We start from the raw sequence: 24,724 nt of genomic DNA, 5'->3' as shown, positions 1-24,724 counted from the left end.
ACTGTGGTTATTCCCTAATCCCAGCCTGTCACTCTGATCCTGGCTAAGCCAGGCTTTGGAGAGCTGGGATTTTCTGGGCAGGATCACTCTGACACGGCTCCAGAGCAGCTCTGCTGGGAGGTGTGAGAGGCTGAGGGAGCTGCTTGGCACAGGCAGCGGGTGCAGCCCTGCTCTGCTGTGCCAGGCTCCTCTCCAGAGCCCAGTCCTCCCCGCTGCAGCCTCCTGGCACCTTTCCTGTCCTCCTGCCCCTGGCTGCACCCTGGCAGGGAGCTGTGGGGAGCCACGAGCTCCCCCCATGGCATGCACATTTCTGGGTGCTGCTTCTGACACCGAGCTCTAAGTTTGTACAGAAAACAGAGGTAGGAAAGGGAAAACCTGCTCAACACAAGCTAGAACCAACTTGTTCTTAGGTTTTTTTCAGGTTCGGTGTGTGCTCTGATGGGGACAAAAGTGGCAGAGTGAATGACTGAACAGTTTGGGGCGGTTTGCTGCAGGCAGTTTGGGGTTTTTTAGCGCTGGCGAGGGCCAGGGAGTGCCACTGGATGGCACCAGTGCTCCACGTTTGGGGGACAGGCTCTCCCTCGATGCTTCTCTTTGGCAAAATACCGTAAAACTTGGAGTAGCAAAAACAACAAAAAAACCCCCACAAAACAAACAACCCCCCCAAAACAACAAAAAAATACTTTTATGAGTGAGGGATCTGAGGAAGCAAAGGGAAGGAATGATGTAGGCTGATCAGCTCCACAAAAATAAAAGTCCTTTTCCATCTAGGTTTGTAAATTGGGTACCTTGATGCATCTTGCACTATGTGACAACATAAACTGTGGAAAGAAAAGAAAACATCTCCTTCCATGTCCCACAGGAACTGTGGAGGATAGCTCATCGCTTTGTGGAGGACAGAATCTGCCTTGCAAGGGTTGGAAACAACTAGTCTGGAAAAAGATCCAAAAGCTTTCAAATGGCTCGAAATGATTGCTCTAATTCCTCTGGGGACACAGAGCAGATCTTTACATGGCATCTTGCACAGACTGTGATAAAAACAAGGGCCATAAGGATTGTGTTTGTGGGGGGAAAAACCCCTCCCATGAACATGAACCCAGTCTGTCTGGGGAAAAAGGATTGTGAAGTGAGTGGCAGCACAGGTAGCAGGAGTACCAGCAGCCCAGGTCTGCCCTGTTGGTTTAATGAGTTGATTTGGAGGCAAGGCAGTGACCCCATTGCTCACAGGCCCTGCAGAAGGGGCTCAGAAATACAGATCAGTGGAGGGGCAGCTCACTGCCCTGCTTCCCAGCCCTGCCTCCCGCTCCTCCCTGCAATTCCTGCCTTCCTCCCCCTCCACACGGACACACAGGTGGGAGCAGGGGCTCTCTGACAACTCTGGTGCTGGTTTTGCTCTCCACACTGCTCTCTCCAAAGCACTGGGAAGCTGGGAATGCTTCCCAGTGCTTCCCTCACGGGGCAAGGGTGGCATTGGACAGACCATGCTCTAACCCACAGTTGAGTAAAAGGTCACTTCTGCCTGGCTTTAATATTTTAAATGAATTATTCAGAGGAGTAGGCGGGCACAACCACCTTCCCATCAGCAGCAGGTAATCAGGAAAACATTAATATTTGAGGAGGAAAAGCTCTGGGCTAGTGATGGAGGCAGGAGGGGTGGGGGTGCTCTCTCCTGTGCCTTTCACGAGCAGCTGTGAAAGGCATAGGAGCACATCTGGACATCTCATGGGCATAGAATCATGGAATTGCTTAGGCTGGAAAAGTCCCTGGGGATCACTGGCCCCACTGTTTTCCAGTGGGAGAGCTCTTTAATGGCTCTGCTGGTGACAAGGACACTGGGGCCGATGGCACCGAGCTCTGTGCTGGGGTCACACCCAGAGGGACCTGGATGGGCTGCAGAGGTGGCCCTGTGCCAGCCTGCTGATGGTCACTGAAGCCAAGGGCAGGGGCTGCACCTGGGTGGGGCAGTGCCAGGGACAGACACAGGCTGGGAGAGAATGAACCTCCCACTGCCAGAGGGCAGGGATGGGATATTGGGCAGGAATTGTGCCCTGGGAGGGTGCCCAGAGCAGCTGGGGCTGCCCCTGGATCCCTGGAAGTGTTCAAAGCCAGGTTGGACAGGGCTTGGAGCAGCCTGGGACAGTGGGAGGTGTCCCTGCCGTGGCAGGGGTGGGATGGGATGGGATGGGATGGGATGGGATGGGATGGGATGGGATGGGGTGGGATGGGATGGGATGGGATGGGGTGGGATGGCATGGGATGGGATGGGATGGGATGGGATGGGATGGGATGGGATGGGGATGGGATGGGGTGGGATGGGATGGGATGGGATGGGATGGGATGGGATGGGATGGGATGGCATGGGATGGGATGGGATGGGATGGCATGGGGTGGGATGGCATGGCATGGCATGGCATGGGATGTAATGGGATGGGATGGGATGGGATGGGATGGGATGGGATGGGATGGGATGGGATGGGATGGGATGGGGTGGGATGGGATGGGATGGGATGGGATGGGGTGGTATGGGATGGGATGGGATGGGGTGGGATGGGATGGGGTGGGATGGCATGGCATGGGATGGGGTGGGGTGGGATGGGATGGAATGGGATGGGATGGGGTGGGATGGGATGGGATGGGATGGGATGGGATGGGATGGGATGGGATGGGATGGGATGGGATGTGATGGGATGGGGTGGGATGGCATGGGATGTGATGGGATGGGGTGGGATGGGATGGGATGGGGTGGGATGGGATGGGGATGGGATGGCGTGGGATGGGATGGGATGGGATGGGATGGGATGGGATGGCATGGCATGGGATGGGATGGGGTGGGATGGGATGGGGATGGGATGGGATGGGATGGGGTGGGGTGGGATGGGATGGGGATGGGATGGGATGGGATGGGATGGGGATGGGATGGGATGGGGTGGGGTGGGGTGGGATGGGATGGGGATGGGATGGGATGGGATGGGATGGGATGGGATGGGATGGGATGGGATGGGATGGGATGGGATGGGATGGGATGGGATGGGATGGGATGGGATGGGATGGGATGGGATGGGATGGGATGGGATGGGATGGGATGGGATGGGATGGGATGGGATGGGATGGGATGGGATGGGCTGGGCTTTAAGGCCCCTCCCAGCTGGAGCCGTTCTGGGAGTCCCTGAAATCAGCAGTGACACTGACAGCAAGACCTTAGCCATGAAGCTGACAGCAAACAGGATTGGGAGGCAAGGCTGCTGCCTTGGGATGAGCAGCAGCACGCCTGGGGAAGCCCTGGCTCTGCCATTGCCCAGGAACTCTGAATTCACAGAGCCCCTCAGTGCTGAGAGCACAGAGAACAGCCTCTCCAGAGAGGGCAATAACCCATCAAATGCTTCTCCCTCTTTTCCACAATCCTGCAGGATGTGATCCCACTGCTGGCCTCGCTGCAGCCTGATGGAATAGCACCTGGGAGAAACACCTGGGAAGGCATTTTGGGGATTTCTGAAGCCTGGGAGAGCTTCTCCAAGGCACTAGGAGGGCTGATTGGTATTTTGCACTCAGGGGAGCAGACTGTCCTCACTAAAATTCAGACTAGGCAGGAATTCTCATTTTCTGTGTACAGAGCTGGCAACCAACCTGAGTCACTTTAAAATCCAGAAACCTTTGTTACTGCCTTGTCACTCCTGTTTTCAAAGGCAAAAATAAGGCACCAGTTTCTGGATCGTGGAGAACATCTCCAGTGAGCTACAGGGAAAGCTGACAGGAAAGTAATTCAGGCCTAATTCAAACCAGTTTGGATGGCCTGGTTTGTACTGGTCACAGCCCACCACTGTTTTTGAAAGAACAGGTTCCTCAAATTTTTTTTTTTTTTCTAATCCCTTTTGCCACCTTCCCACTTGCAATGTTCCTTGTGATTCCTGTCCCTCAGGAGCATTCTTATGTGTGGAGGAGAAATTGCAAAGAGAGAAAAGGCATAATTTACACAATAACGTGGATTGCAAAGAGGGAAAAGGCTTTATTTCCAAAATTTGACAAGTGGGATGTCTGCAGTAGAGACAGAGCTTTGCTTCTGAGCTTTCCTCCTCCACAATATGTGAGACTTTGTATTTGGTTTTCAAAGGCAGAACAAATACACGGCATTAGAAAATAAATATTCTTTATTAGATACGCAGTGGGCTGGTTTGGATTTCCCCACTCTGACTTTCAGAGGTGTCGGGGAGGTGCTCCCAGCTTTCTGTGCTGAAAACCACAGTCAGTTCAGAGACAGCTCGTGTTTATTTATTTATTAGTGCATTACAAAACGGGCAGCATTCCTCGTGCCCGCTGTGGGAGGCACATCCTCCTTCCCAAGCTCCGCTCCCCTCCTCTGTGCCTGACATCACAGAAACTCCTCCAGCCCTGCTTCTCAGCAGGTAATTTGTTTTTCTGACACCTGGGTATCACCTAGAGCTTGTTTCTGGGATTGCACCTCCTTTCCAGCTGATGAGGCTGGCAAGTGTGCAAAGATCAAACGTCCCAGAACATCCTGTTTAAGGGAATTTTGGCACATTCTGCATTTTGGGACCGAGGCAGAGATGGGGAAAGCCCAGCCCTGGTCCTGGGGGCTCTGAAGGGTCCAGGAGCCAGGGAGGAGGGGGTGCCTCAAGCAGTTCCCCACTGCACTGCCAGAAAAGACAGAGCTTTAATCCTTTTAGTTAATGGCTTTAATTGACTTTCAAATTAATTGTTTTAATTCGTCATAACCAGCATGTCTCTTAATTACCGCATGTTATTCTTAGATTAATCCTAACCAACCTTTAGCAAAGCTGCTTTAGTGGGAACACTAAAACTGGGCAGAATGACTGAAACTTTAACTTTTTATAAATTAACTCTGATGTGCTCCCGTGACCAAAGGCTGGGAGAGGAAGATGGACTGGTGTGGACACCTGGAACACACAACTTAGGGACCACAAGGACACTTTGCAGAAAGAAGAGACTAAAAAAAGAGTCAGTAGATACGTTGGAAACGCCCTGCTGGAGGAAATAGATAATAAAAAGACTAAAAATATGGACTAATTAGCACGAGGTGAGCAATCAATATCCAATAGGATAGAAAACTAATTAATGAAAGAGAGCTGTGTTAGTTAGCAATGCCTTTATTCGATGAAACGTACGAATAGGTGAACAAGTTCTGCATCCGTGTCTGCGCGGAGGCTCCAATTCCGCCGTACACCCAGCCGCGCATCCCCTGGCCGACAATAAAGCAACGCCTGGCGCTCAGAAGACACTCGTGCGAAGGTTTGATCCACCCGGACGGTGCGGGAGGGTTTGTTCCCGGCGCGGTTGGCAGAGAGGAGCGCGGCGGTGCCGCCGCGGCCGCGGCTCCGGAGCTCTGAGGGGCCCTGAGGGGCTGCGCGCTCCCGCCCGCCCCGCGCGCACCGCGCCGCGATTGGCCGAGCCCCGCCGCGCGCACCGCACCGCGCTCCCGCGCGCCCCCCCCCCGGCCCCGCCCCTCCCGCGCCCGCGGCCGCGCGCGCCCATTGTCACGCACGGGGCTCCCCGACTCCAAAGGCCCCGCCGCCGCCGCCCATTGGTCGGCGTGGTCAGGATTGACGCGCGGCGCGGCCAATGGGCGGCGCCGCCCGCGGCGGGCGGAGGGATCAAAGCGGCAGCGGCGCCTATCGGCGGCGGCGCGCGCTGAGCCGCGGGCGCCCGGCGCGCACCGGGAGCGGCTCCCGGGGCGGGCGGCGACCCCCGGCCACCGCCACCCGGCCACCGGTCCCCGCCCGGCACCGCCCGCCTGCCGCCCATCGCCGACCACCGACCGACCCACCGACCGCCCGCGGTGGCGGCGACCCCGGCGCCCTGCAGGTGAGTGCGCGTCCGGTCGCGTCGCCGCATCGCCGCGCTCGGCGGAGCGCCCCGCGCCCGGGCATCGCGGGCGGCCCCATCCCCGCTCCGCCGCCACTCCGCTCCGCTCGGCGCGGGGGGCGTGCGGCGGGTCCCGAGCCGGCCCTGCCGCAGCCTCCGGGAGCGCCGGGGCTGCGCTGGAAATGTCCCCGCCGGCCCGAGCCCGGTGCCTGCCCCGCCGGTAACCGCCGGAGAGCGGCCCGGGGCGCGCACAGGTGAGCGCTGCAGGGCAGGTGAGGCGCCCGCCCCGGCCGCCGGGTCACCGGAGGCAGGCACGGCCCGGAGCTGCGGGTCCCGGGGGATGCTCGCAGCCTCGGGATCCAGGGGAGCGGTGCCCCGCAGGAATTGCGGGTCCCGGGGATGCTCGCAGGCCGGGGGTCCATGGGAAGCGGTGCCCCGCAGGAATTGCGGGTCCCGGGGGATGCTCGCAGCCTCGGGATCCAGGGAAGCGGTGCCCCGCAGGAATTGCGGGTCCCGGGGATATGCTCTCAGGCCGGGGATCCATGGGAAGCGGTGCCCCGCAGGAATTGTGGGTCCCGGGGATGCTCTCAGGCCGGGGGTCCATGGGAAGCGGTGCCCCGCAGGAGTTGCGGGTCCCGGGGATGCTCGCAGGCCGGGGGTCCATGGGAAGCGGTGCCCCGCAGGAATTGCGGGTCCCGGGGATGCTCTCAGGCCGGGGGTCCATGGGAAGCAGTGCCCCGCAGGAGTTGCGGGTCCCGGGGATGCTCGCAGGCCGGGGGTCCATGGGAAGCGGTGCCCCGCAGGAATTGCGGGTCCCGGGGATGCTCGCAGGCCGGGGGTCCATGGGAAGCGGTGCCCTGCAGGAATTGCGGGTCCCGGAGGATGCTCGCAGGCCGGGGATCCATGGGAAGCGGTGCCCCACAGGAATTGCGGGTCCCGGAGGATGCTCTCAGGCCGGGGGTCCATGGGAAGCGGTGCCCCACAGGAATTGCGGGTCCCGGAGGATGCTCGCAGGCCGGGGGTCCATGGGAAGTGGTGCCCCGCAGGAGTTGCAGGTCCCGGAGGATGCTCGCAGGCCGGGGGTCCATGGGAAGCGGTGCCCCGCAGGAATTGCGGGTCCCGGGGGATGCTCTCAGGCCGGGGGTCCATGGGAAGCGGTGCCCCGCAGGAGTTGCGGGTCCCGGGGATGCTCGCAGCCCTGGGGAGCAGCGGCACCACCGCGGTGCTAATGGGGTGGCAGGAGGCAGTGTGTGTTTCCTGCGCTACCACGTTGGCTGGAAGAAAGTGACATGTTGTTCCTCGTCAATGGCCCTTCTCGCTGGATCCCGAGGGCTGGCTGGCAGAAACTGACCAGGGCTACGGAGCGAGTGGCACTCGAGAGTTGTTAGTCATTTTGGAATTCTGATTAAAAAATGTATTGGAATAAGTCAGGGGAGGCTGAGATCTATGGAGTGATTAGTTGGGTGCTGGGATTAGAGCATCTTTCCCCCTTCCCGTGTTATTAAAATGCTCCTGTCGTTTTCAATGACACTTCAGTGCTGTGATGTAAATTATTGAGCAAGGGCAGACGAGACTTCCTTCACCTGTAAGGGCCCAGTCCCACGGGGAGCACATTCCTGCCACTACTCCTGGCTTGGCAGCTCCTGGAGCTGCCCTGCTGTGTCCCCACTGCTGTCCCCGTGCAGTCCCTGGCTGCCCTTGCCCTGGGCAGGCAGGGTGCTGCTGTGGGATTGCACCGAGCTGCTGTCCTCGCTGCTTCCCAGGGAGCCGCCGGGATGGGACAGTCCCGTGGGATTCTGAGGGTGTGAGTGACCTTGGCTGGTGTGGCTCCCTCCCAGCTTTTGCCTTCTTTCCCCCTCTGCAGCGCTCTGGAGCCTGAGAGCTCCTGGAAGGGTCCTGGAAGGGTCCTGGAAGGGGATGGTCACCCTGGGATCGCAGTTATTGGCCGTGCTGCACTTGCACCTCCATCCTGCCTGGGGAATGAATGGGGCTGTTTCTTCCCTCCCAGGCCCTGGAATGGTGGAGGTGGAAAAGGAATGTAGCATAGCTGGCTCACCTCAGCTTTGGCTGCAGGGAGATCACTCCCGTTCCCACTTTGGGAGGCAGCACTTGCTGCCCCAAAATCGTGATTCCCGTGGAGGAAAAAGCCATTTCCTTCTCCCACAGCAGAGCAGCTTGGAAATGCGTGTTGTGACAGGGACTCTCTCCAGAATGGTTTATTCTGCAGCCTTTCTGCTGCTGTTGTTGTTCCTGCATTAATGACCCAGTTATGCTTTCTGGGGTTTTAAAGGCAATATTCTGGAGTTCTTGCACAAACCTCTCATGGTAACTGACTTTGGGCTCTGGCCCTGCACCATCTCAGGTGATGCTGACTGCAATTTGCCCTGGGGGAGACAAGATAAGCTGCTCTTTGAAACGGCCTTTTTGGTGCCTCTGGGTGCTCCTGATGGAATCAGAATCCAGCCACTCCTGCCCCATGTCTGTGCAGGGATTCACCTTGGGAGGGGAAAGGCACTGCTGGGGTTTTTTGGTGTTTCCTGGTGCTGTGTGGCCCTGCAGTGGTGAGGAGCACTGGGAAGCCCTGGTGCTGCCTGCTTTGGGGGGATCAGTGTGTGTCGAGGAGCAGAACCGTGTTTGTGAGTACCAGGGCTCCGCTCTCGAGGCCGAGTCCTCGTGCTGTAGTGAGGAGCACGGTATAAATAGCAGTGCTGGGTTTTAGCCACTGAATTCAAAGTTATGGTTTCCACAGCAACCAGCACTCAGGCCGTGGTTTGTGTGTGGAATATCTCCCCCTGTTTTGGAGGAGCCCATGTGGCTGGCATCTGGTGTGGTGCCGTGTCCACTCCTCCTCCTCCTGCTCCGTGTCTGAGCATCCCCCTCCCGCTTTCCTGCTCCCAGTGCCTGCTCTTGCTGTGCTCCCAGCTTCCAGGGAGCAGGAATCATGAATCCCCAGCCTCCTCCCGGGCCAGGAGTGTGTGCACCAAATCCCACCGCCTCCCTTTGTGCACCAAACCCTCCTTTTGGTGCTGGGCTCGTGCCTGGGGTGCGTTGCTGTATCCCTCAAACACCCACCTGTGTTTCCCCTTTCTCCCTCACCTGGGGGGTTGTTATTTCACTGATAGAGCTCAGAGGAAATCAGGGCTGTGGGGGACCAGGGGATGTGCCCCTGCTGTAGAAGGATGGGGATGCAATGCTTGCTTTAATAAATGTTTGTCATACAAATGTGCAGCGTTGCTAAAGTGGTTTCATTTATAGCCGGGGGGCTGATGTATCTGCATGGTTGTGTCCAAGTTACAGTTTCCAGAGCAACTGGAGCAGCTTTGTGTCTTGCAAGGCTGTTAACTAAAGGATGAAACGTTATAGCAAATTTTCCTTTCTTAAATCTCTAATCTCTGCTACTGTTAAAAACACAGCTGTGCTTATCTGAGAACGGGTTTGAAAGCCTCCAACGACCAAGCAGATCTTCTTCAGGTGTGTACCTCTGCCATGAAAACTGGGATGGGAAATGCCAGCCCCCAAAGTAATTATGCTTAGAGGTAGAGCAAAAGGCCCTTTAATTTAAAAAACCCAAATAATCCACAAAAAAATCCCAAGCAAAAAAAAGGCAAAAAGGAATGACACGTGCCCTGTTGGGTGGGGGTAATTTTGGGCACCACAAGATTAAAAAAGGTCTCAAGCTGCTGGAGAGTGCCCAAAGGAGGGACATGAGGGTGGTGAAGGCTCTGGAGGAGCCACACAAGGAGCAGCTGAGGGCACTTGGAATGTTCAGCTGGAGGAGAGGAGGCTGAGGGCAGCTCCCTCCAGAGGGGCAGCTCCAATCTCTGCTCCCTGGGACAGGGACAGGAAGGGCTGGAGCTGTGCCCAGGAGGTTTGTGTTGGGTATTGGAGGGTGCTGGGCACTGCCCAGGCTCCCCAGGGCATGGGCACAGCCCCACGGAGCTCCAGGGATGCTCAGGTGGGGTTTGGGGTGAGTGTGCAGGGCAGGGCTGGGCTGGATGGTCCTGGTGGGGCCCTTCCAGCTCAGGAGATTCTGTGGCTCTGTGAGGATATCCAGGCTCTGTGGTCTTGTCTCTGTCCAGATCTAATGGCAAAAATCCAGTCTGGGAAAGCAGTGTAGAAAGGCTGATGTCAGCTGCAAACAGTCATCAGCTGAAGGCTGGAATAAGGAGTGGGGCTCAGGATCCCCTGTACCTGGGGCAGGCCGTGGTGCCAAAGGCTGATCTGTGGTTTTTTTTTTTTAATTTCCTTCCTCCCTCTTGCAGTGTCTCCCAGACCCTTATCTGAGCAGTCATTTGAGAGACCTCGGGATAAAACCAAGTCACTTTGCAGCTCAGTGAGAGACAGCCCTGTTACTTTCCAAGCAGCTTTGCGTGTTTCCTTGCTGGTTTCTCCTTGTTCAGCGAGTGTTGTGTCGGTAACAAACACAACATTCCCTGGGCATGGGTGCTGGGATCGATTTGAGCAGCCAGGCTGTCAAGTGCTTTGTAGGTTTCTCGGGGAAATTCTGCCGGGAGACTCTAAGTGTTGGCCGTGTCAAAAGGAATTACAAAGCCAGCGTCTCAGGGGTCTTCCTCTCTGTTTTTATTAGCAGCCCTTCAGCTCAGGGTTTTCCTCCTCACATATTTAGCCAGTATGTAATGTCCCACTGATGCTGCCTCCTGCAGCAGCCTATGGGCTTTGCTGGGTAAAATGGAGGAGGGGTTCTTTTGAAATGAAACTTAACCCCCAAACCTTGTGATCTTTGGTGTGCTGCCCAGATTAGGGAAACAAAATGATTGAAACAGCAGCTGGGAGGGAGCTGCAATAGCTTGAACTTCTCCCTGAGTGGCTTTCAGGAGAGGTGAAGGTTTTTCCTGCTCTGTGCTCAGCCCCAGCTTTGGGTGTGGGAAGGGATTTTAGTTTGGAGCAGGGCTGCAGTGGGCTAAGCTGTGGATCTTCCAGCTGGGCAGTGTCCCTGCAGCTTTGGCAGGTGGGAGAGAGGAGGAGAAGGCTCAGAGAGGAGGGGGAAGGCAGGGCTGTTCTCTGTGTTGGGGATGAGGGACAGGCTGTTCCTGAGCACTCACCTGGGGCACAGCAGTTCCTGAGTTGTGTTCTCCCCCAGACACTGGGATTGAACAAAACCTGGTTTTAAAGTTCTGCCCTTCCAGCCAGGCCAGGTACCACCTTTGGGCTGGGGCTTTGTGCTCTTTGGAAGCAGGAATTTCACCTGCCCGTGGGGAAACCTTTCTTCTAGTGGTGTGAGCTGTGCAGCCCGGGCTGCAGTGACAAACGCTGGGGACACCTCTGGCCAGGGTCACCCTGTGCGTGAGAGGGCTCTCTGCTGAGCACAGCCTTTGTGTCTGTTCCTCCCCTTCTTAGGCACTGTGCCCAAGATTAGTACAGTTTTCCTCCTCGTGGATAAATAATTTAAACACCTGGACTGATTAAGTGCGTGCATCTCGGCTCAGAACAGTCGTGACTTCTTTTTATTTATTTATTTACTTATTTATTTATTTAATTATTTAATTCCAAGACTGCCTTTCCCGCTGAGACCAGCTTCATCCCAGAGCCATCAAGCACCACCTGGGGGCTGCTGCTCTCCTGGCCGGGGTTGTGGCAGTGTCCCTTTGCCTCCCCGTTAGCAGCAGCTCCTTTGCTCTGCCTGATTGTGTGCCCTGCCCTCGGCCCTGCAGGTCAGGGAGCCCAGTCCCTGCTCTCCCAGTCCCTGCTCTCCCAGTCCCTGCTCTCCCAGTCCCTGCTCTCCCAGTCCCCCCAAACCAGGCACTAAAGAGAGAAATCTTTTTCCTGGCTGACAAAAGCGCTCTCAGATGACTGGAGTTTCCCGTCCCTTTGTTGTCAAAAAGTGCTCTCGGAGCTACCTTTGTAGAGCAGCCGACTGTCTCTGGGCTGCAGTTAAAGCACAGCTGGAAAACATCTCTCATGCCTCACTCAGAGCCTCTTCTATCTGGAGATGCAGAGCCTCGTGCCAGAGAGCTGCAGTGGAATTCTTTGCCCACGGTTTTTCCTGCTACACCAGCACTCCTCTGCAGGAGCAGGAAAACCCTGACTGCCTGTGCCTTGCCCGTCTGATCTGCAGGAGGAAGTGTGCAGAAAGCCAGCAGCATTAGGAAAGTTTTGCTTGGCTTTAGGGTTTTTCTATTCCCCACCTCCCCTTTTATAATATATATTTTCATTTTATATATATATATATATATATATTTCGTTTAATATATATACAAATATATATATTTCATTTTTTATCTATAAATTCGTTTAATTTTTGTGTTTTACAGTGGCCTGGTAGATTTGTCCAGGTTTGAGCCCTCCCTGTGGCTTCCCAGGCTCCCTCAGAAGCAGTGCTGAGCCAGGCACACAGCTCCCAGCAAGCCAGGGCAGTTCCTGCTGGGATCCAGTCCCTGCTTGTCCCTTCCACTGCTGCAGCAGCAGGCAGGTTTTGTTGATTCAGATTATCCCACAGCCCAGCCCATCACACTCTGCCTCTTCCAAGGCAAATCTTAGCCTGCCTTGGGGAGGAATGGCCTCTCCAGCCCTTCCACCCCATCCCTCCATGAACTCTGCTGGGAAGTGTGTGTGAAGCCCTGGGAATCCTGCTTCCTGGCCACCCAGCCAGCTCCCGGGTTTCTGTGCTCTCTGGAGCTTCCATGAAAGCCCAAATTCATGCCCTGCCTGCACTTCTGCATTCCTGCCTGCAGGACTTGCTGGAGGCCTCCATGTGAGCTTGTTCCTTCTCCAGGAACCTTCCCTGATGTCTGGGCAGGTGAGGTGCAGTTGCAGAGGCACTTTAAAATCTGCAGAAACACAGAAAGGGGGAAAAAAAAGCCTGCAGAGAGAGAGCTGAGTGCAGTTAACTTTTCCACTCAGTGTGGTGGTGCCATCAGGCTTTCAGGAGGTGGCAGTGGGTTTTCATCCAGAGGGTTTGGTGTCTGTGATGGGCATGGACTGAAACACGACGAGTTCCACCTCAGCCTGGGGAAGAACTTCTGTCCATGGAGGGGGCAGAGCCCTGGAACATCTCTGGAGACATCCCAAATCCCCAAATTCCTGTGTCACCTGCTCCAGGGGACTCTGCCTTGGCAGGGGGATTGTACTTGGTGATCTCCAGAGATCCCCAGCCATCTCTGGGACATGAATCCTTGGCCTGGCCATCCCTGTGTCCTGGGAGAGCCACCCTGACACCCTGGCAGATGTGGCAGTGAAGTCTGCCTCTGGGATTGCTCATAAAACTGGGTTTATTCCGTGGGTTCCAGCAGCAGGGTGGCCTGGTGCTGCCCCTTTGCTCAGGGCACTGGAGCTGGCAGAATCACCTGGCAGCACAGTGAAATGCACAGCTAGATGGGTATAAAAGCAGCAGGCAGCAGACCTGCTGTTGTGCAAATCTCCTTTTGTCTCTGCTCTTTTGTGGAGGCTGGCTGGAGTGTGGGATCCCTCGGTGAGAGGAGGGGGAGCAATTGGCCCGGGCTGATTTGGGGTTCAGGGGCTGGGATGAGCTTGCTGGGGCTCAGCGTGTGCAGTTCCAGCAGAAAGGGATTGGTTTGGTCTGGTGCATGTGTCCCTTGAAGCACTAATGGAATTCCAGCACTAATGAACAGGATGTTCCATTAAACAGCTCCCAGTCTGTACACAAGTGCCTCTTTGGGATCCTTTCCCCTCCTCCCCAGCCCCCTGCTCTGCTGGGTGCACAGCCCTGGGTTTTCCTCCTGGTTTTCTGAAGCTCTGAGTGGAGAAGGCAGGAGCTGTGGGTCCCTGCATCATTTTTGGGGGGTTGTTCTGTGTGGCCTTGGGTAGCAATTACTGCTGCTTGCATTTGTGGCTCCCAGGGCAGAACAAAGCTGGTTTGTGTGCTGGCCAGCAGGAATTGTTGATAGTGCTGGAGACCTCTCGTTGTGGGCAGCATCTGAATTGTACCAACTTCTGCTGAACCCAAATTACAGGGGTTTGATTTCTCTTCAGGGATCCTGTGCTGGAAATTGTCTTGTTCTCTGGTGATAAAGCAAATAAAAATGAGTGTTTGAGGTCTTTGCTAAACCTGCCATGTGAGACACAGAGCTGAAGTGTCACAAAACCTGCCAGAATTTCTATTCTTACCCTTGTCTGCTCTCAGACCGTGCTGGTAACACGGAGTTACTGTGTCCCAGGGGTTCCTAAACTCATTCCCTGCCTGGTTCAATCTGTTCTCCCTGTGCTGGGTGGAATACTCTGAGTGAGAGGGACTTGCTGGGGGTTCTGCATATCCAGCTACTGGAGCAGCTGGTGGACCATGAGCCATGGAAACCCCAGCTCAAGGAGCTGGACAGCAGGGTGGGCTTTGGCTGGGAATGTGCTTTTCTTGGAGCTTTGAATGGAGCCACTGGTGTTACCTGGGCCTTCTCCAGTTTCTTCTCTCTTTTCCAGTTGTCCTGAGGAGGATGGTTTGAACAGGAGCGTGGCATCTAGGGGGGTTCAGGCTGGGCACCAGCAGGGCTTCTTCCCAGGAAGGTCAGACATTGGAAGGGATGTCCAGGCAGGTAGGAAGGCCTGGATGTGGCACTGGGGGCTGTGACAAGGTGGGCATCAGACACAGGTCACGTTCCATGGCCAGGGAGGGCTCTGGGTGATTCTGTGGTTTACAAATGTCTGGGAGCAGTGTTTGCCCACCCAGAGTGCTGAGGAGATTAAGTGATGGAATAATTGTAATTATGGCACTGGAAGCCCCCTGGTGTGCCTCTGTCCCCTCTGAAAGGGCTCTGTGAGAGAGCCCAGCGCCTTGTTTTGCTTTGGGCAATTATGTGCTGGCAATGCACGTTTTTGTCCTTGTGTCCCAACCTAAAGCTGGTTGGCTTTCAGCTGGGAACTGGTGTGAAATTCCTGCTCCTCTTCTGCACGTGGAGATGGTTTGTTGGCAGCACGTGATTCCGGGGGGGTGCTCCGATTTGCATCGCAGGAGGCTTCAAAAAGCTGGGAGGACAAAAGGACAGCTTGCCTTGGCTGCTCCAGGTGTTGGGAGGAACCTGCTGGGGCAGGATTTGGGGTGAGCCTGGAGCTCTTTGTGCAGCTCTCTCTGAAGGCATTGTGGATTTCCTTCCCCTCTGAAGTACCTCTGAATTTGCAAGATGAGGGTACTAAATAGTGCCAGACCCTTCTGTCCTAGGAGCACAGACCCGGGCAGGTGCTGCTGACCCTTCTCCAGAACACTCCCCCACCTGCCAGTCCTGTGCACTGGGGGGGATTTTGCAGCCCGTTTGCATTCAGCAGCTTTTTGTGGTTGTTGTTTTTCTCCCTCGGTTTTTAGGAGTGCCGGAGTTTCTGTCTGGGCACTGTGAAGTTGGGAACGGGCAGGTGGCACTGTACCTGTCAGGTGTGTGCTCTGTGGGGCTGGGGTGGCTCCAGGAGGGCTGGCATGGTGCTCTGGGTGGGCTGGGCTTGCTTTGCTTGGTTCATTTATTTGTTTTAATGTGTGTGTGCCTGAGGTGAAGGGGGAATGCAGGGTAAAAGCTCCTGCAGTTCCTGCAGCCTGGCCTGGGGCACTGCCAGGGATCCAGGGGCAGCCACAGCATCTCTGGGCACCTGTGCCAGGGCCTGCCCACCCTCACGGCCAGGAATTCCTTCCCAATTTATATTGTATTGTATTTTATTATTTAATTTTTATTTTATTATTTTTATTTTGTAATTATTATATTATTTTATATAATATTTATATTATATATTTTTATAATATGTATTTATTCTCTTATATGGCATTCTTATATGGCATTCTTATATGGCATTCTTATATGGCATTCTTATATGGCATTCTTATATGGCATTCTTATATGGCATTCTTATATGGCATTCTTGTATGGCATTCTTGTATGGCATTCTTGTATGGCATTCTTGTATGGCATTCCTGTATGGCATTCCTGTATGGCATTCTTGTATGGCATTCTTGTATGGCATTCTTGTATGGCATTCCTGTATGGCATTCCTGTATGGCATTCCTGTATGGCATTCCTGTATGGCATTCCTGTATGGCATTCCTGTATGGCATTCCTGTATGGCATTCCTGTATGGCATTCCTGTATGGCATTCCTGTATGGCATTCCTGTATGGCATTCCTGTATGGCATTCCTGTATGGCATTCCTAATAGTGCTATATTATAGTGCTATATTACATTTTATTTTTATTATATTTTATTATTTTTATTATTTTATTGTAGTTATGGTATGGTATTGTTTATGATATTATTTTATATTTATTTTATTTTTTAGATTATATTAATTTTATATTTATATATATACATATATATACATACATACACACACACACACACACATATATATATATATAAAAAAAAAAATATATATATATAATAAAATAGATGTCTGTGTAATAAGAGGAGTATATAATATTCCCTTCCATCCCATCCCTGCCCTCTGGCAGTGGGAGGTCCATTCTCTCCCAGCCTGTGTCTGTCCCTGGCACTGCCCCACCCAGGTGCAGCCCCTGCCCTTGGCTTCAGTGACCAGCAGCAGGCTGGCACAGGGCCACCTCTGCAGCCCATCCAGGTCCCTCTGGGTGTGACCCCAGCACAGAGCGCGGTGCCATCGGCCCCAGTGTCCTTGTCACCAGCAGAGCCATTAAATAGCTCTGCTGTGGAGAGGGGAGGAGCCCAGGGAGGAGCTGGGCTCTGTTTGCAGGAGGGCAGAGCGTGGAGCACAAACCCCATCGGTCTGGGCACCCCTGAACCCAGCCAGGGTGGACAGTGTGCTGTGTCCCTTGGCTGCAGGTGTGGGTGCCAGGCCTGACTTGGCTGCCAGATGCCAAAAGACACTCTCCTCCTTTCTCTTCCTGGAAAAGCAGGGAGAACCTCCCCCGGAGGGACCCCCGGTCTGAGAGATAAGCTGTCTGCATTTTTGGGGCAGGAGTCATCTCCTTGCCTCAGCCCCTCTGCAGGTGGGCTCTGCCTGCCCCCAGGGCTCCCTGGTGTTCCTGTGTCACAGAATTAGCTGGTTCCAGTGCCAGGGAGCCTCTGGATGTGGCTGCTGGGGGCTTCTCCTGCGTGCCCTGGCTGTGGGCAGGGCTGGCTGGGGCAGGAGTGCTGCTGGAAGGACACCTGCCCTCTGCCCAGGTGAGTTTTGAGCCTCTGTGGCTGCCTCTGGCCCTGAGCCCCTCCAGTCTGGGTTCCTGACCTGGCTCTCTGTCCCTGCAGAGCTCAGACAGGAAAGCAGGGCTTGCTCTGGTGCCCTGCTGCTGCCTTGGGCTGGTCCATTCCAATGCAGCGTGTCACAAGTTTGTTTGGGGTTTTTTTGTCAGTGCTTTCCTTGTTGCCTCCCTTTGCCCTGCAGTGGGAGCAGCAGCAAAGGGCACTGAGCCCTGGGCTTGAAACCAAACTCTCAGCTTGATGTAGCTGTAGCAGCAAATCTACAGTTTTTCTGCAGGAAACCAAATTTTCTTGAAGAGAAATCATGCTTCAGAAGCGTGGAAGGACATCCTTGAGTTTCCTCTTTGCTCCATCCTGGGTGAGGGACAAAACCACAGGGATGTGGATGCACAAGGAAGAGGAAGGAGTGTTTTTCCAGAAGGATTGGAGCTGTGCTGTGCTGCAGGGCTGGCAGCAGAGTTCTGCTGAGAGCCTGTAGGATCCAAGCCCTGCAGAGGAGGCACCCTGGTGGGAACCATCCTGTGGGAACTGGGATGGCAGGATGTGAAATGCCTCGGGAGATCTGCCTGCTGCAGGTGCTCCAGGGCTCTGGCAGCAGTGGAGGAGGGAGCTCATTCATCCCTGTGAGCAGCTTGGGCTGGGGATCTTCTCCCAGACCATCCCAAATCCTTGTTGACAGAAGGAATGTGTGGGTTTCTTGCCTGCTGGCTCCTCTGCAGCAGCACAGGCAGATGGGGACCTGATTATCCCACTGGGACACTCCTGCTGCTGGGTTCCTGTGCCCCCCTTCCTGTGGAGAGCCCTGTCAGCACCCACCCCGGGGTGGGCACCTTGGTCAGACCTGTGTGTGCAGGGAAACCTGGGCTGGAAAGAGGGGACACTGTGGCACCAGTGATGGTTCAGCCTGGTGTCCCTGGTGGGCACTGGGCTCTCTTCAGGCTGTCCTGAGAAGAACAGAACCCTGCTCCCAAGCTGAAGCTGGGAATTTCTGTGTGTTTTGTACTTCTGAAAGTTTTCCAGGGAAGAATGAGAGTCTCTGGGCATTTCTGAGAGTTACCCAGGGGTGCTGCCCTGCCTGGGGTGTGCCCAGAGCTTTCCCAGCACCACTTTTGGGGTGCTGATTGCTGAGCTGAGCCTCTCCCTGTGCCCCTGAATGATTTCCTTGATCTCAGCTGCACTTCAGTGCTGGAACTGCACCCTCTGGAGAGCTGTGCCCAAAATGGGGAATCCTGTGCTTGGCTTGGTCTGGGTCTGCACTGGGTTTGAGAGAATGAAGGGGTCATTCCATCACCATCACCCCAGGGAAGGGCTGCAGCTGGGTCTGGAGGGGTTTGGGTTGGATTTTAGGGAAAGGTTCTTCTCCCAGAGGGTGCTGGGCACTGCCCAGGCTCCCCAGGGAATGGGCACAGCCCCACAGAGCTCCAGAGCCTTTGGACAGTGCTCCATGGGGTGGGATTTGGGGGGTCTGTGCAGGGCCAGGGGTGGGACTGGATGGTCCTTGTGGGCCCTTCCAGCTCAGGAGGTTCTGTGAAAGTGAGGATGAAATACAGAGGCACCTGGGGACTCAAGGAGCTACAAGTGTCCTCACTCAGCTTGGGCTGGCAGTTCTGGGCTTCCCCTCAGCGTGGGCAGAAAGAACAAGCTGTCCCAAGGGAAGGGTTCTGTGTCAAAAAACAAAATCAAAACAAACCCCAAACCCCCTGCTTTTTTAAAAAATTGGTTTCTGTTATGTCTGTGCACCCCATCAGAGGGTCTGGTGTCAATGTACAACATTCTGTCAGCACATCCCTCCTTCCTTCCCCAGCCCTGTAACGCTGGGGGTGGTGGGAGGAACTGTGTGTGAGGCTCCTCATCTCCCTGAGAGAAGGTGTCTGAGCCTGCTTGTGCTTCAGGGGCAGGCACTGCACCTCCTCCCCTGGCCCTGTGCAGGACCAGCTCCTCCTCTTTGCTGTGCTTTGGGCTCTCCTGTTGCTCTGCAGCCCTGCAGGATGGGGAGGTGACAGAAATGCAGGGAAGGAGAGGCACTGTCACTCCTCCAGGGATGCTTGCCTTTAAAATCATGTCTGTAAGCTCAGTGCAAAAAGATAATTTCTGCCCTTCTAAGCTTTTGAAAGAGATTCAGCCAATTTCTTTTGCTAACCTGTGCCAATGTTTTCTCTGTTTGAAATACTATCCCCCCTGGCTGAGATTAAACTTCCCCTTTCTCGTTTAACTTAGGAACATTCTAAAATCCAGGGCCTGAAGGTGTGCCAGAGTGGAGCTGTTCTGTGTGGCTGCTTTTTCCAGAGTAAGATGTAACTTGTAGAAATAGTGTTTCAGGGAATTTGAACACTGATAGTGATCTCTCCATCCCTACAGCTGAAATCACAGGGATGTCAAAGTGACTGTCAGACCTTGGCTTTCTCCTTTCAGGCCTGTTAAAGGTTTGTTCTGCTCCTTGGGTCTGTTTTCATCTCCCTTTCTCCTTATCAGAGCGCTGCTGCCACTCACTCTGCCCTCTCTGTACTTGGCTTGCAGTACCTGCTCCCACTCCAGAGGCCTAGAGTAAACATGCTGCTATTTTGGTTCCAGCAGTATCTCCAGCTGTGATTTTTTTATTTTTATCTGAGGTGAGTAGAGCCCAGCCTAGCCCTCAGTGTTTATTTGTGCTCAAGTGTGGCCAGCCTGTGACCCCAGGGGCAGCATGCTGGAGCACTTTGTGTCCAATAGTGCCTGGCTGACAGAGAAAACACTGAGAAACAGAATAAATCCAAGCCTGACCAGGGGGCTGTGAGCAGCACAGGCTGCTGTGCCCCATGGTTCAGCTCAGGGGCTGTGAGCTCCCTGTCCCACTGGGTGATGGCAATAAAGGCTCAGCTTTGTCACCTGGCACTTCTCCAGGTGCCTGGGCTGTGGCTGCTGCTCCAGGTGTGGCACCCAGCCCCAGGCAGGGCACAGGGGCCACAGGCAGCCCTGTGGGCTGGGTTTGCACAGCCCCAGGGTGTCCCTGTGCCCCTGCTCTCCGTGGGGCTTCTGCTCCAGGAGGAAATGGGTCTGGGTTCATTTCTTTGTCTTTTAAAATTGCTGCTGGTGATCCCTCGAGTTCTGGAAAGCTGGTCCTAGAAAGAGGCTGCTGAGCTTCCCTAAAGTAGCTCATTAGGTTTGTATTGAAGCTTGTGTGTGTTAGAGAGGAGCCAGCCCAGCTGTAAGAGGATTGTTGTAATTGTGCTCATCTCCCTTGTGTGGGTGCCTCAGTGCAGGACAAGGGTGGGAGCAGACTCCTCTTGGGATCCTGCAGTCAGACCAACCCTGCCCAGAATCACAGAATTCCCAGGTGGGACAGGCTGGGAGGGACCACCGTGGGTCACTGGTGCCACCTCCCTGCTCCAGCAGGGCCATCCCAGAGCTCAGGGCACAGGGAGTGTCCAGAGGGGCCTGGGATATCCCCAGGGAGGAGATCCACACCTCTGGCACTGCCCAGGGCTGGGCAGAGGGCAGGATCCCCCCTGCCCTGCTGGGATATCCCCAGGGAGGATATCCACACCTCTGGCACTGCCCAGGGCTGGGCAGGGGGCAGGATCCCCCCTGCCCTGCTGGGATATCCCCAGGGAAGGAGATCCACACCTCTGGCACTGCCCAGGGCTGGGCAGGGGGCAGGATCCCCCCTGCCCTGCTGGGATATCCCCAGGGAAGGAGATCCACACCTCTGGCACTGCCCAGGGCTGGGCAGGGGGCAGGATCCCCCCTGCCCTGCTGGGATATCCCCAGGGAGGAGATCCACACCTCTGGCACTGCCCAGGGCTGGGCAGGGGGCAGGATCTCCCCTGCCCTGCTGGGATATCCCCAGGGAAGGAGATCCACACCTCTGGCACTGCCCAGGGCTGGGCAGAGGGCAGGATCCCCCCTGCCCTGCTGGGATATCCCCAGGGAGGAGATCCACACCTCTGGGGCACTGCCCAGGGCTGGGCAGAGGGCAGGATCTCCCCTGCCCTGCTGGGATATCCCCAGGGAAGGAGATCCACACCTCTGGCACTGCCCAGGGCTGGGGCTCAGAGAGCAGGATCCCCCCTGCCCTGCTGGGATATCCCCAGGGAGGAGATCCACACCTCTGGCACTGCCCAGGGCTGGGCAGGGGGCAGGATCCCCCCTGCCCTGCTGGGAATGCTGTTCCCAGTGCCCCCCAGGACCCCCATCCCTGCTGTGTTTGGCTTGGCTGACCCTGTGGCAGTGGGGATGGATCCTCCTTTCCCTCCTGGCAGCAGAAAGAGCATTCCTGCTGCTCCTCCTCCCTGCTGGCTTGGCACTGCAATGACCCCCTCTGGGGGCAAGGAGAAGAGTCCTGCATCAGTATTTGAGCTCGGGGGTTACTGATGCATTCAGCACTGATTTGATTTATTTGTTTGATGCAGTGTTAAGAGCAGGGCAGTTGAAGCCTGGGAAGTGCAGGGGAAGCCCTGCCTGAGCACTCCTGTGTGCATTCAGCACAGGGGTCTCCAGCCAGTGCTGTGCTCCTGGGGCAGAGTTTATTTTCATTTCTTCCTGGGGCCTTCCTTCAGGATGTTTCCTTTTAGCAAAGAATTAAAAGGGTTTTAGTTTGTTAAACATTCCTTATGTAACCTCCAAAACGTATTTTAAGCAGAAGTTTGCTTTTTTTTTTTTTTTTTTTTCTCTTTTTCTTTCCTGCTGAAATAGCAGGACCAGTTTTTGGTGGGAGGCTGTTGCTCTGCTTTGTGGCTCTGCAGAATTGCTGTTGTCTCCCTTTCTGGGCTGTGGGAATTCCCACTGGAAGTGGTTTAGGTGCTGGGGGAGTTTGGGCTGTGTTTCATGCCAGCCCTTGGGCTGCAGAGAAAGCTGTCCTTCTCCCTGTTAAATTCCTTCTCCACAGGCAGGGAGATCAGGACGAGCCCCTAATTACAGCCAGGAGGGCTTGTGGGAGCATCCCACTGGCAGGAGAAGCTTTTCCCTGGGAAAGCAGCCTGGCTCTGGGGCTGCTGCCTGCTGAGGGGGGGTCCAGAACTCTCCCCCTGCCTTTTAAACACGATATTAAAATACAATAAATTGGTATTTTCCCCTTTGGGGTTTAGATCGAGCTTTTGCTGCGACAGTGTCACAAACTGGGGAGGAAAAACATGAATAAATAAACAAATAAATAAAGTCAAAGCTCCCCAAAAACCCCCACTGCCTCTGGGCCCTTCACTGCAAAAGTGTTTGACTTTAGTGGCTTGTTCTGAGCCTTGGCTTCTGAGCCCTTTCAAACCAGATGTGCTGCTGGAAGCAGCCTGCAATAACTGGGCAGTTCTGCTGCTGACTTTGCTGGGTGTGAGAGGGAAATCCCTTTTTTTCCTCTCTGCAAATGGATTGCTGTCAGGTCTCTCCTCCTTCTCCTGGAAGAAGGTTTGCTTCAAAAGGCTTGAAGTATAAATTCTCTGTCTGATATTTGCCTTGAATGGGTAGCACTGCTAAAAAATTAATGGAGTGCAATAGCCTGGATGATGATTGTGCCTCTGATGTGAAGGAATTTTATCTTCTTCTCTTCTTTTTAATTGCCTGCTGCGCTTTCTTCTTAACTATCTGTGTCTCTATCTCATTTTTCTTTTTCCCTGGGCTGCTGGTGATCCTTGCTGGGTTAGCACTTCAGCCTGGCACGGTGTGGCTGGGGCACCTTTGATGCTGAGCACCCCAGGCAGCTCGGGATGCTCCAGCTGGGCAGAAACGCAGCTGAAAGGAGGAGTTTGTAAACTTGGTGAGAGCTTCCTGAGGTGGGGGGACAGGGATTTGCACAGGGAGCCAGGGCTGGGGAGGGGGTGCCCAGTCTGGATCTCTCAGCTCGTGTGCCCATGTGGATTTTTGTAGGGAGAAATCAGGACGGGGCAGAGGCAGATTTCACACCGGAGCAGTGTTTATTTTCCCCCGGGCAAACCCAAATGGGGGATACCTTGTAGAGATGGCAGAGCAGCATTAATTACTGTGCCACATTCTCCTCTTTGGCTCAACTCGTGCCGCTTTAAAAGCGTTTTCCATCGCTTGGGTTTGTTTGTGTGGGAGGTCAGTTACATAATTACAGCAAATCCTCGTCCACGGTTCTGTTTTTCAGCCAAATGTTTTCCCTTAAATTGGTACTGTCTGTAGCTGGGTGAAAAGGAGTGTTCTTGTCAAAGTTTTCTTTCTCTTTTGAAGCTTTTTTCATCTCCTCCTCCTAATGGGTGTTTTCCAGTGTTGTTATTTGTAATTGTTTGGTGGTCATTGTCTGCTCTGGTTTGAAAAGGCTCATCAGGAGGCACAGCCCTTGATGCCAGCTCAGGAGTGGTATTTATGGTGTGCGAGGTGCTCTCACTCGTTTGAGGGGTTTGCAGGAGGTGTTTCTGCTGCCTTGGGTCCTGCTGTCAATGGGAGTTGTTCTGATGAGGAAATTGCTGTTTTCCTGCCTGCCCTGCTCCAGACTTTGTGCCTTGGTGCTGCTGGGAGGTGCCTGGGATTTGGGCTGTCAGAGCATTGGTGGCCTGCAGGTCATAGCAGAGGTGCCCCTGGCTGCCCTCGGTGTGGGGGGTGTTTGTGTGCACTGAGAGGGGCACCTCAGCTCACTTGTCACCCACCTCTCCTTGTCCTGGGCTGCCTTGATGCTGGCACCACTCAGTCATGGAGCCATTTACGTTGGGGAGCACCTCCAGGGTCATCAAATCCAGCCTGTGCCCAGTGCCCACCCTGTCCCCAGCCCAGGGCACTGAGGGCCACACCAGGAGCTCCTTGGGCACCTCCAGGATGGGCTCTCCAAACCTGCCTGGGCAGTTCCAGTGCCTGAGCATCCTTTCCATGGGGAAATTCCTGCTGGTGCCCACCCTGAGGCTGTTCCCTCTCCTCCTGAGGCTGTCCCCTCCTGTCAGGAGCTGTGCAGAGCCACCAGGTCCCCCCTGAGCCCCCTTTTCTCCAGGCTGAGCCCCTTCCCAGCTCCCTCAGCCCCTCCTCCTCAGACTTCACCCTCCAGACCCTTCAACAGCTTCTTGGCCCTTCCCTGGGCTCAATTTGAGCAAGACCTTTAAACTTTTCCACTCACTCCAAGTGAAATGCAAGAGTTTTGTTGAGCTCCAGGGTGCTCAGTGAGCTGGCTGGAGCCTGGAGGTGCAGGCACACGGAGGTGGGCTCCCTTGGGAATGGCACTGGAATACCCCCTGCTCCCAGGGGAATGCAGGACTCGGGCTGGAACAGCCTGAACTGGGAGGGAGGATGGGGCTGTGTGTGCATTCTGTCTGCTGGATGTGCTGCAGGGAACAAGCAGACCCTGGGTTTTCCCTGCCTGTTCCACGGGAGCTGCATTTCTGGGGCGCTCTGTTGTGAGTGTGCCTGCAGGCACCTGGGGAGTGCTCAGCTCTGCCCGTGCCCATGGGGCAGCCAGCCCTCAGGAGCTGAAGGCGTGAATCACAGCTTCCCTGATGGAATCCCTCACCCTGGGTGTGCCAGGGCCTCCCCAGGTGGCTGCAGTCACACAGACAGCGGGATCATGGCGGGGACCAGCCGGAGCAGTTCTTCTTGTTCCTGCTATCCACGTCCTCCATCTCTCCAGAGCCTGCTTTTCCAGCACCAGACATGCCCCTGCTGTTCCCTGGCACGGGGTTTGCCTTGCCAAGAGAGAGCTCTTGCAGGTTGCTGCAAGGAGCCTCCCTCTGTTTCCTCTGAGAGGAGGCACCCACTCAGCCCTCGCTGACTTCTCCAGGGATTTTTGGGGGGGGATCTTACCCTGGAAGCTCCCTGTGCTTGGTGCATCGTTATCTCTGGCTGCTCAGAAGCAGAAAGGT

At 55.1% G+C, this 24,724-nt stretch overlaps 1 protein-coding gene across 1 annotated transcript in view; it reads left to right on the top strand.

The window, feature by feature from the left end:
• Positions 1-5,742: 5,742 nt before the first annotated feature.
• Positions 5,743-24,724, top strand: part of TIAM1 (TIAM Rac1 associated GEF 1) — a 161,558-nt gene continuing 142,576 nt past the window's right edge. Inside the window, exon 1 of the mRNA XM_059871109.1 lies at positions 5,743-5,838. The gene's annotated coding sequence lies outside the window, so the exon portion shown is untranslated. The remainder of the gene's footprint in view (positions 5,839-24,724) is intronic.

The sequence above is a fragment of the Haemorhous mexicanus genome, chromosome 2 (assembly GCF_027477595.1).
Source record: "Haemorhous mexicanus isolate bHaeMex1 chromosome 2, bHaeMex1.pri, whole genome shotgun sequence".
In the NCBI taxonomy this organism is placed as follows: domain Eukaryota; kingdom Metazoa; phylum Chordata; class Aves; order Passeriformes; family Fringillidae; genus Haemorhous; species Haemorhous mexicanus.
This window is presented reverse-complemented; position numbering and strand designations above follow the sequence as displayed.